Source organism: Pinus tabuliformis, chromosome X (genome assembly GCF_031772625.1).
Source record: "Pinus tabuliformis cultivar Carrire ecotype Pingquan chromosome X, CPIR1, whole genome shotgun sequence".
NCBI classification, from domain to species: domain Eukaryota; kingdom Viridiplantae; phylum Streptophyta; class Pinopsida; order Pinales; family Pinaceae; genus Pinus; species Pinus tabuliformis.
The window spans coordinates 1,564,155,043-1,564,168,210 of NC_142308.1; the positions used below are offsets into that span (position 1 = coordinate 1,564,155,043).

The 13,168-nt window shown below is 34.3% G+C and overlaps 1 pseudogene; it reads left to right on the forward strand.

The window, feature by feature from the left end:
• Positions 1-11,211, forward strand: part of LOC149146000 (FRIGIDA-like protein 3) — a 54,151-nt pseudogene extending 42,940 nt beyond the window's left edge.
• The last annotated feature ends 1,957 nt before the right edge of the window (positions 11,212-13,168 follow it).

Below are 13,168 nucleotides of genomic sequence, written 5' to 3' on the forward strand. Positions count from 1 at the left end.
ATCTAAAACCTGTTCATGACTAGAATCTGAACTATGGTCGTTATGACTATCATTAGAAATGCTGTCAAACTGAATATGCTCGAAATCAGATACATCATCCTGTTTCAATCTTCTATCTACATCTAACTGTACAAGAGAGGATTCATTAAACTTTACATCTCTATTGATGATGATTTTGCGGGTAGTAGGATCCCACAATCTAAATCCCTTTGTTCCATCACCATACCCAACAAAGACATACCTTTTCGATTTTGGATCTAATTTAGTTCGCTGATGTTTAGGCACTAGAGCATATGCATCACAACCAAACACTCTGAGTTTAGAATAGTCACAAGGGTGTCCTGTCCATACCTCTTGCGGAACCTTGCAGTCTATTGCCGTTGATGGATATCGGTTTATCACATAACAAGCGGTTGCCACTGCTTCCGTCCACAATTCCTTCGGCAACCGGCGTTACTCAGCATATGCCTTTCTCTCTCTAGAAGAGTCCTGTTCATGCGTTCAACAACTTCATTCTGCTGAGGAGTATAAACCGTGGTCTTATGTCTCTCGATCCCTGCATCCTTGCAATAGCTGTCAAACTCCTTGGAGGAAAACTCACCACTATTGTTAGTTCTTAAACATTTTATAGTTCTACCAGTGCTGTTTTCTACCAATGCTCTAAACTGCTTGAAAACTGTAAAAACATCAGACTTCTTTTTCAACATGTAGACCCAAAATTTCCGAGAAAAGTCATCAATGAATGATACAAAATAAGACGAACCACCATATGAAGCTATAGGAGCTGGACCCCACACATCTGAATGGATATAATCAAGTATGCCTTTACTAGTATGTTTGCCTATTTTAAAATTTTGTTTACTTTGTTTACCAAACAGACAATGTTTACAGAAATCCAATTTTCCAGATCTTAGATTAGGAAGTAACTTTCGGTCAGCCAAAATTTTCAATCCTCTTTCACTCATATGCCCCAATCTTTGATGCCATAAGTGAATGGAACTATTGTCATGTTCAGACACAGACACATGATCTGACCCAGTTCTACCTTCTAACTGAAATAGATTTCCTACTTTCTTAGCCTTCATCACTAGTAAGATACCTTTATATATTTTCATAACTCCACCTTGAATTACAGTTTTATATCCATTTGAATCAAGTGCTCCTAATGAAATCAAATTTTTCCTTAAATCTAGTACATGCCTCACATCAGTTAATATTTTGGTTGTGCCATCAAACATTTGTAGTTGTATGCTTCCAATCCCAACAATATTACATGTTACATCATTACCCATGTACACAACACCATCATCAATTGATCTATATGTTTTAAAACAATCTTTATGTATACACATGTGGTTAGATGCCCCGGAATCTAACAACCAATGTTGATCATGTTTTGAAATATTAACTGACAATACCTCATCACTCATACCTGAACCAGATACTGAACCTGTATCTGTGGTGTTGGCTTCCTTTCTGTCGAAGAGCCTTCTTTAACAGCCTGCTTTCGCTTCCAGCAATCCTTTTTTAGATGTCCAGCCTTGCCACAATGCCAGCACTTCACCTTGGGCTTCTTTCCTTTGGATTTTGAACGAGAGTCGCTATGCTTTCCCCCGGAGTGTCTCTCTCGTGAGCGACCTCTGGCCATCATTACCTCTGATGTAGAGGTGTCTGCATTCGACCTCTTCCTCGTCTCCTCAGCCAACAAGGCTCCAACAACATCGTCAAACTCAAGAATTTCTGATGTACTAAAACTTATGGAAGTAACAAAGTGATCCCAGGATTCAGGCAAAGAACATAATAGTGTTATTGCCTTATCCTCTGAATCAAATTTCACATCTAGACTGTTTAATTGCACCAACAAGGTATTAAAAACATTCAGGTGATCAACAATTGAGGTACCTTCTTTCATCCGCAAACTGTGAAGCTGTCGTTTCAGGAGAATCTGATTTGTCAAAGATTTCGTCATATAGAGCTTCTCAAGCTTCGTCCACAGGCCTGCGGCGGTTTTCTCTGACACAATGTTGAATAGAACATCGTCCGCCAGACATAACCGAATTGCGCTCAGAGCTCTATCGTCCATCTCATCCCATTCATCCTCCGTCATGGAAGCAGGTCTTTTGTTTTTCCCCAACAGTTCTTTTGCCACACATTGTTGAACCAGCAGATCGTGCATCTTCACCTTCCAGATCTCAAAATTATTCTTGCCATTAAACTTCTCAATTTCAAAACGGGCACTTTGAGTTTTCGCCATTAGATATAAGCAAAAAACACAGTAATCTCCAAATATCCAACCAGCAATAAAAAAAAATTGCCTTTGCCTTTGATTTTACACAAACAATCTGCCTATGCCTTTGATTTTACACAACAAAAATCTGCCTTTTTTGCACTTCACAAAATTTTTTTCTTGTTTGCTCTTCACAATTTTTTTTTCTTGTTTACACTTGTTGTTTTTTTTATTTGGACCAATTAACCAATCTTATGAATGCTGTCACTGCCATTTTTTTAAAAATTGAATCAACTGGTTTTACGCTGCCATAAAAAACAATAATACCTCCGCGCAACGAGATTGTGATAAAGACCAACCCAAAATGTTTAGCAGAAATGATACGACTATTTTATGAATATCTATTAGTGCTAAATTATTCTGCAGGCATTAACTTAGTATCACGTTCACCTCTGCCTACCAAAAGTTCTTAAGTGCCTTGCGTTTTCATTTGGCTTTCTCTGCCAACGAAATCTGCAACTCTTATTATGAACCCGCAATCAAAAAAAAAAAAAAGGCAGCGCAGGAGCAACCAATATCATCGGTATACGCAACGGGTTTACCATATGGGAATGGGGCAATTGCTAACAGAATACGCACCAGCGATTTAAAGAACAGGCTCCATGCTGCAATCATGTGCAAGTTGTAACCAAACAGTGAATCTAATGTGCAAACCATTCATACCTCCACTGTTCTGATCTGCTCCACGCACCAACAGTTTAAAAAACCGGCTCCACGCAGCCTTTCTTGAGGTCTCTTCCGCGTAGCAGTAACAAATACGCACCCGCTCCAGCGGCAGCACACACGCGGGTTCTTCCCTCAGTGCAACAACACGCTTGAACCTCTGCTGCAGTCTCAGAACACTAGCCACTCCAGCAATATACAACTCCTTCAGTGCTCCAGCACAGCCAGCGCTCCAGGCAGCACCTCCAACATGCTCTAATACCAATTGTTGGAATTCAGAGGCATAGCCAGTCAATAAAACACACAGCAAAATTAAGCAAGCACATAAGACACAGCTTTTAACATGGTTCACCAAACCAATCTGGGCTACGTCCACCAAACATAGGCATCAGGAGTTTATTAATAAAATCAGGAGATTACATCAAGAAATCCTCACACTCTCTTAGCAAATCATTCGAATGATTGCCTGTTATATAGCATAGAGAATCTAACAGCCTCATAACTCCCTCACATCAAATATAGGAGGCATTAACTCCCTCCCAACAACCTGGAGCTAATCTAGGAACAGAATCCCTATTGTTGTCATCAGCTGAGATTTTTCCTATTTTGCTTAAACAGAAAATCTCAACATCAATTACCAAATTCTCAAATTCTATATGTCCTATACTATCATCATCTCGACCTCTCTATGTTGTATACTATCGTCTTGTCTACGACCTCTCCATGTCCTATACTATCATCTTGTCTACGATAACATTGGCTTCCAATCCTTCATCCATTATTATTTTGAAGAGCATTTGCTTTTTTTTAATTAAAGTATTAGTATTTAATAAAAAAGTGATAATAATAATTTATTATGTTTTAAAAAAAAACTTTAAGTAAAAATTATATAAGAGATATTTTTGGTTGATGTTTTTCAAACTAAGTAGTGTGGTTTATTATCAAAACCAGATAAAATTATTAATAAATTATTATGTATTAAAAAATTTTAAATATATAGAAAATAACATCAATGAAAATGGATAGAATAAAATTAAAAAAACTAAAAAAGTGATAATAATATTTTATTATGTTTTAGAAAAAACTTTTAGTAGAAATTATATAAGAGATATTTTTGGTTGATGTTTTTTGAACTAACTAGTGTGGTTCATTATCAAAACTAGATAAAATTATTAATAATTTATTATGTATTAAAAACTTTTAAATATATAGAAAATAAAATCAATAAAAATGGATAGAATAAAATTAAAAAAACTTTGATAAATAAATTTATATTAAAATGATATATATAAGAAAAATGATTATCTAGTAAACAAATGCATTAACATCAATTTCATATAAAATTATATAACAAAATATATAAACATAAAGTTAGACTAGAAAAATGCATTTAAAATAATAACTATCAAGTCACTCTTTGATGTGAAGGTTGATAGTTCAAAACTTTATAGACAAAAATCCAATCATGTTAAGGCTGGTGTCACGTAAACCTTTTGAATATTATAGATAAAACAAAGACTAACAACTTTAAAATCTACTGGTTAATATATAAATTAAATATATTAATGACATAGATATAATTACTATTTTTATATATTTTATACCCCATATGCAGTGAAATATGGACACATGTTTTTCATGAGCCCCACCCAACTGAAAAAAAAAATATTATGTTTTCGAGTAGAACAAAATGTCTAAGATTTGGTTCAGGGTCCAAGATGAGAGAGGCCTTCGATTGTATGACTCATGCGTGCCTGTGGAACTAAATCTTCAATTATCTCATTTTGGGGTTAAATTTTGAGTGCTCCGGTGCATCAACCACCAAGTAATTTCTTACCAGGACTTCTCGCCTAAAATTTTCAAATGGGTAATTATAATCTTTCGGGAGCGTGCACTCCAAGGAATTATATGGGGAATTATAAGCTATGGGAGGGATGCAATTTAATGAATTAAAAAATTGATTTGTTTTAAGTAAGAATTTTTTGAATTTTTGATAAATTTTGGATTTGAATTTGGCTAAATTTTTTGTGATTAGTTGTTAGATTTTGATTTGTGTTGTTTAAATTAAATTTTTAATTGTATATAGATTTATTTTGGAGAAATTTTGAACACTTTAATTGTACAAAGTTGACTTGTCAAACTTATAATTTCATTAAATCCGTATAAATAAACTAGATCAAAAAATAAACTTTGAATTTTTCAAAATATAACATCTAAAACAAATAAATTATAAACCATATAATTAATAAATTATAAACACTATCATTAATTAAATTTGCGATTATAATTCTATTTAAAGAATAAAGATATAAAGAAGTCAACAACATGCATTCATCAACATAGAAGTTGTATTATTCTCATTCATTATTATTTCAAGAAACTCATCAGCCTGGTGGCCATTACTATGACCATTTCATCAAAATATAGTTGCCCACCACATCCGCGACGTAGATTGCTCACGTGTGTCGACCAACATTACAGACTCACACTAATTAATAAATAAATAATCCCGTCTCTAAATCTCCGTCATCGTTTAATGGACGTCCTCTAACGGCAATCATTGAGAACGCAGAATCTAAAAGAACTCTTTACAACTAATCAAAATTTTCATCAACTTGTGACGTGAGCTTCTATGTCACATCCATTATACTTGAATTTTTTTCGTATGTTTCCGGTAACGTTAAATGTATCATATGCGATGAGAGGGATAGTCGATTATTAAAGTCGTAGGAGTTTTGGTTGTACATAAGTGGCGGTTTCGATTGTTAATTTCATATTCCAGGACATTTGAATGTTGTTCAATAGAGGGACAAGGGATATACTTCCAAAAGGGATTTGTAGCGAAGTGCATTATGAAGTAAGTGAGTATGGAATTTAATTATATTCTAGGCACTATTACCATCTTTTTGTCAATAATTTCAGGGTTCCCCTACGTGTCATGAGGTCCGGCCTTATGACTAAATATTCCAAAAATGAGCTGTTGAGGCCTTATGACTAAATATTCGAAAAATGAGTTGTCCACCCATCGAGAGGAGGGAGGAGGTGAAAGGTGGGGATTAAGTATTAACAAAGTTTATGTCAGGAAAAAGTTAAACATAAAATTCCACGCATGAAAGTTCATGTAGATTGATTACATCCAAGTGAGATTTGTGTTTGTTTTTCATGCGATCTTGAAGCCCCACCCAAAATACGACATTTTATATAATATTTATGGAAATGTGACATGCTATATAATATTTATGAGTTGATAAGAAGTGTTGAGATACCCAACTTTGAATCCCTCATACCCACAAATGGAAGAAAATAATGGTGAAAGTAAGAGGTAAACGAGATAGTTTGGAAGGTTTGGCTATATATAGTTTTGAGATATAGTTTAGTCCCATGAAGTTTTGGGCAATATATTATTAGGTATAGGTTCAATCCTCTTTGGGTTTAGTAAGTAACGGGCATGTGGTTTTTTTTACTAGCCATATATTATTTTCATGATTCTAATCTTTTTGTGAGAATTTGTTGGAATGAAAATTTGAATTATTAAATTTGTAGAGATTAAATATTATGAGATTTTTCAAAGCTTTTCATTTATGTATTTAAAAATTTCATTTTGAATAATAAAAATAACAATCTCACCAAATATTGCATCATTTAAATCTGATTTAAAAAAACATAAAATAATTATACTGTGCTAATAAAATTATCTTAAAATGAAATCAAAACTTTTTTAATATAAAACACTATGGTCAAAATTCCTCTTCATAAAATTAAAAAATGACACTCATTAAAATAAAAAATATATATCGTATTAAAAAAAAAAACACAATATTAACTCATTAACAAAGAAATTAAAAATAAATATATCAATCATCTTTTTATCATCTCCAATTACATAATAACCATTATAAAGTTCCAATATAATTAATACCACTACCAACCAAACACATTTTATAAAAATTCAATAATTCTATATTTTTATTTTTAATGCTCTACTATTCTTAATGCTCTGCAACCATTATAAAGTTCCAATATAATTAATACCACTACCAACCAAACACATTTTATAAAATTTCAATAATTCTATATTTTTATTTTTAATGCTCTACTATTCTTAATGCTCTGCTCTTCACTTTGGTTATGTAAAACCTTACTCCAAATTCTCACTATGAGGACCTCTCAATCAATACCTTTCCAAGGTCAACAAAAATGGATCTTTCAATCAAGACCATTTCTAACGTAACCATTATCTTTGTTCAGATACCAAGAGAAGTATTTAACAAAAGTAACTAAACCACTTAAATAATTTTCACAAATAATTATATCATGTTTAGTTTTTGTTAAAATATTATAGTTTTTGATAAATAAGAGAAAATTTTATATTATTATAATATGACAACAAAATACATGGAAGCGAACCATGTAGTGGGTATCCTTTAATGTTCTTCTTGAAAGGTATCCTTTAATCTTGTTCTTGAATGTAACATAGTTGGGTGTATGGTGGTTAAAATGCGTGATTTTGGTTTTTATCGTTTGTGATAAGACTATTATATTTTTTTATAGTTTATATTTATTTATTTAAAATGGAAAATGATAAAATTATTTTTCTGTGATATACTTGTATTATTACGCAAACGTTATTGATAAGACTTTCGTATTTTTTGTAACTAGCATTTGCACCAAATGTTGCAAAGGAAACGCCGTAAGGCATAAATTGAGGAACAATTCCGACATGGGAATGGGAAAATGTACATAAGATGCAGATATGTAGCATAAATGAGATTCTAAAGATGTATAAATTGAAGTTTATTTAGGGTGCTTAAGTCTATATTTTTTTTTAATTATTGAATTAATATTGCATATAAATCTCATAAAATTCAACCAACTTATAATTGAGGGCTCTGAGCTCTAAGTTTGTCTTTGGGTCATTAACATGGTAATGCACTGTCTCAACCACTAAACCACATAACAACAAACAAAAGACTACAAAATGTTACGATCATTACTATAGTAAACCCAATGACTCTACACACAATAATTTATTCTTTACTCGAAGAGAATATTGCTTAACCATATCCACAAAAAGATTGCAAGGTGGAAAGCATTATGCAGAACAGAATCTCTGTTATTATAACTTGTAAGTTGTAGCATTGTTCCAACCAATAAAACTATCTTCACATTTTGGAAGATCAAATGGAAATAAGTTTTGAAGAATTCAATAAAAAACGTCCAAGATCATTGGATCACATGATTAATGGTACCCTGTCCTATGAATCTAATATTTTTATGCACTTACAATTAAGGGAAAAAACAAGGTCCAAACAATGTATACCACAGGGACCAATAAATAGTATATTTGCTAATCCTTGCTAGGATCAGAAAAAACAACATTAATTCTCCTTAAATCCTTCACAATCAAATTATACAATTGTTGTACAACACAAGGCCCATGCTGTTGTCAATAGTTCTGATTGAGAATGTGACCAGATTCCTTCAATCTCATACAGTGATTAATGCACCAATTATACAATTGTTGTACAACACAAGACTCATGTTGTTGTCAATCAAGCAATAGTTCTGATCGAGAATGCGCCAGATTCCTTCAATCTCATATAGTGATTAATGCACCAAACACAGATGTACTAGTTGCAACGACTTTTATATCATTTTGCCGATGTTGTCATGTCAAAATCAATGTGATACAATTAAGTCACCTTTAAGAAGAACCTCATTGCAATTTCTATACAAGGATGTCTGTCTTATCATTACTCATTCTAATTTCACCTCTTTTATTGTCAGACTTCACGAATTAGCCTCCAAATGCTTGCTTCATCCACAGACCAGTGAATTACCTTTTATAAATATTTTGTTTGAGCATTGGAACTCAATAACATTTACAAAATTATAAAAAGTTTATCTCCAATCAATTTCTTTTCTTTTATGTTTCTTTTTCTGATTTCCACTTATTATTGTTATATAAATATCTAAACTCATTTTATAATACTTTAAAAATAGAAATTTTCAGATATTATAATCCCTAAATCCTTTCTTCCCATTCTTAATGACTTTTGCAATTGGAAATAGGGCTTTGCAATTAGGTTCCCTCTGCATTAAACTCTGCAACTGACCCACCACGGTTAGTGTTGGAGTCCTTGGAGGGGTTTTATTCTCTTGAACAAAAGTCAAGTGACAAGAAAGAGTTTGGGCTCCCGGCTCTACGTCGGACCTGTACATTATTACTGGAATCTCTTGTACCTGTTTTGGCAGATCCTATTTTGGGTGTTGAACATCCAGTTCTGCCCTTAAATATAAAGGAGCAAGCCAAAAGTATTGCACATGAATGGAAGTCGAAGATAAACCTTGAAGGAGATGTTGCCAATGGCAATTCGTTGGAGGCCCAGGCCTTCTTGCAACTTCTAGCTACTTTTGGAATTGCGTCAGAGTTTGATAAAGATGACTTATGCAAGCTTGTTCTTGCATTTGCACGGTGCAGGTAGACACCTGAACTCTGTCGTTCCCTTGGACTTGAATCAAAAATGCCAGGTTGGTTGGCTGGTGTTCTGTAATGTTAGCCTCAGTGGCTAGGCTGGCAAAATTTCCATCCATTTTGGTAGATAGGTTTTTTGTTGTTTTTCTGGCATTCATGGCTAGCTTGGTTTTTTTGAGGGACTGGTGGATTTTATCAGTATACTTGGTTGTCGCTAATTGAGTTGAAGATAAATTTTGGTAATCCTGGCTGTAGTAAACCTTCCCAACGTTTTTTGTTTAGTCCAGTGAACGGGTTTCTAAGTTGGCGGGGTTGGTAGTCTTTTCTTTAGATCTCAACATTTCATATGCAAGGCAGATACTGAGTGGCCTCTACTAGGTAGACATCTTTTTATGAGGTAGAAAGTTGTATGTAAGTTATTTTGTTGATATTAATAAAGGCACCTGAAGATGATCAGCTATGGTAAAGTGTCATAAGGCCTTTCATGAGTGGGGAACTGTTTACTTACGAAAATGGTCTCAAGCTGGCATAGCTGTTATCTTTATTGACAAATCCGTTGAAGTTGTCTGTATTGTTTTTTCTTTCACAGTAAACTGTCTTCTGGTATTTCAAATGTTTGTGACATATTCAGATTAACTGAAAATTTTGTGACAATTTCATGCAGATGTTGTAGAAACCCTGGTCAATAGTGGAAAACAAATTGAGGCAGTCAACTTTGCTCATGCATTTGGGCTGACAGAGAAGTTTGCACCTGTTCCTTTGTTGAAAACAAATTGAGGCAGTCAACTTTGCTCATGCATTTGGGCTGACAGAGAAGTTTGCACCTGTTCCTTTGTTGAAGGAATATCTGAAAGATGCTAAGAAAGCTTCTCAGGCAAGTTTAAAAAGCGGGAATAACTCTATTGTTGCACAAGTACGATTGTATTACTGTTATACAAAATGTCTTGTTATGTGATGATCATTTTGGCTTAGTATTGTTGGTTATATCGGAAGTTCCTTTTTTGACCGATATTTTTATTTGCTGCTACATAATGAAGTAAATACAAAAGAGCTTTCTGCTTACAGAGCTGTTATAAAGTGCATTGAGGAGCACAAACTTGAATCGCAGTTCTCACCAGATCCTCTTCAAAAGCGTGTAGCTCAGCTAGAGAAAGCTAAGGCTGACAGAAAAAGGGCTGCAGGTGCTGTTAAGTCTCAACCTAAGCGTCCTCGTGCTAATGGAGGAAATGCTGGTGTATATATGCCTCCGTTAAGTGCAGATGAAAGAACTCTGACTCTTTATGCTTCTTCCAATGGTGCAGACAGAAGCTTTTATAGGTCTTTGGATAGAGTACAATATTCTGGTGCAGCTCCAGGTGTTACATCCTACAACCTACAGGGCCAAAATGCATATGACAGATCAAACCAAGGATTATATGGAGCAGGCTATGGTGTTGGAAATAGGACTCCAGTCTCGCTCTCAAGGCCATATATGTATCCATCAGATAACATGGGGCCTTCGTTGTTGGGTTCCGATTCTTACAATTCCTCTACTAATTACAGCAACCATCACTTTGGCAGTAGACTGCCTGCCCCTCCTCCAGCTTATCAGTCTTCTTTTATACATTAGGTAGGTACGGTGCTTATCTTACCGTGGTCAAGCAAGTTCTGATCTTATCAAGCCCCATAAAACCTTTTCTATTGGATGTGGCTGGTAGTAAGCACTTAGCTTTGAAGAGGTTTTTTGACTTTGTTTCTGTAAATCTAAAAGATTGGCAAAGTTCATTTGGCAGCTTTTCACAATTGTCAGTGGTGTTTTCTTCTATTAAGGAATTTTATTTTTGTATGGTATTGAGTGCTTCATCACTTTCCCAGGTTACTATATATTGTAGTGTTTACAGTTCAAAGATGATTCTATGCATAATTTTGGTATTTTTTTATTTGTTTGACAAATCAGAGAGGATCAATCTGTCTCTTTGTGGAAGATTAAAATTTGGTGAATAATATATCATTTGTGATCTTGTTCGGAGCTCATAACACAAGACTTTCAATTGCATTGTATGCCGAGGGCTGGTCTTGTGCTGAATATGATTTAATTGTCCACTTGCATGTTACCTCATTGGTACCTGTTTACTCTACGCCTATGAAGCGAATCAGATTTTATTTTGATTAGTCCAATTGTAAGGCTATTTTTGAAACTGGACCCTGCCCCTCTTAAGCTAGACCCTACCCCTCTTAAGCTGCTGCATGATTTAAATCCCCCTTTTTGAGCAGAAATGATTTGTAGTGCTAGTGGTATAGTTGTTATACCCTGCATTAATATTTTTGTGTTCTCTGTAACGAGGACAACGCACATTGGAGTTATATGTCCCATCTAGAACTAGCAATTGTCTCAAAAGGTACAAAGAGAGGCCGATAGGATTATTAAATTAGAATTGTTGAATTTCTCTAGAAGAGATGTTGGTTCAAGCCTACAAGGAGCAAAGAGATTTGATGTTTGGAGTTCTATGCTTTTTAGACACCATATTTCTTTAAATACAACTTAATTTTAGAAAAAGTTCAACTGCAATGCAGTTCTGCCATGCAGACATACACTTAAATCGCTATTGGGCTTATGATATTGACAAATTCAAAGTAAACTGGTATACAAGAGAATGTACCAAGCTAAACCACAAGTTACACATCTTCAAACCCAAAAAAGTACATAACAATGGTTTGGCATATCAATAGCGATATCATAATTGCTTTTCCTTCCACATACATACAATTGCTCCAAAGGCAAGGACAAGAAAAATTTTCAGCTCTAGTGAGCACCAGTGGGTCACCAAAACGAGTGACCACTAATGGCTTTCACATTTATACAAGGAATTGGCAAGGGACTTTACATGGACTCCACTCAACTTCAGACGCAGCTTCAACCAATATGGAGAGTGATTGAAATTGAACATAGCTAAGTAGTGGCATTGGCTCACAGTAATACACTAAGTATAAAATATTTAAGCTTTTACAGAAGCAAGGAGTAAGAAACATTATGAAGCTCAGAGAAGTAGATTTAAATCAATCAAAGCTTGTTGAACGGCTATAATGTCCATAGAAATAATCTTCCAATGTTCTACTCTCATGTGCAAGATTTACACTTTGATCTAGACAACTGTTTGATACCAAATCATCATCAACTCCAAGCATTGCAAGTGATAGATGAGTTTGGATGTCACAACTCCCACAGTTTTCTCCAGACTCATCCTCAATCAATTCATCTAATTCCATGGACATTGTCAATTACCTCTTGGTCCAATAAGGTAGGTCATCTCCTTCTCCTCGTAGTAATTTCAAAGTCTGCAATAATAAGTTACAGACAAACAATGAGGAAGAATAAGTTCACGTTCTTACATTAACATTTATCCATTGTTTGAAATTTCACAAAGTCAGTTTAATGCAAAGGTAAGCCACTTTATTTGGGGAAACCAAAGCTGATTTGAATCCAGATTTCAGCTAGGATAGTGATTCTTAGGAAAGCTATATACTCTCTTGATATTGGAGCGAAAGCAGATATGCTGGCTCTTAGGCATATGTTTTCGGGTATACAATGGTTAATTTCAGCCACCGTGAGGATGTATGCAGACCATTTGAATTTATGCTTCAACAAAATGGTCACATCCATTTACATAAATGAGTATGTATGCACACTGTTTGAACTTACACGTCAACCAAATAAATGCGAAAATCGATTTATGAAAACAAATCGATGCACATATTGGTTTTGT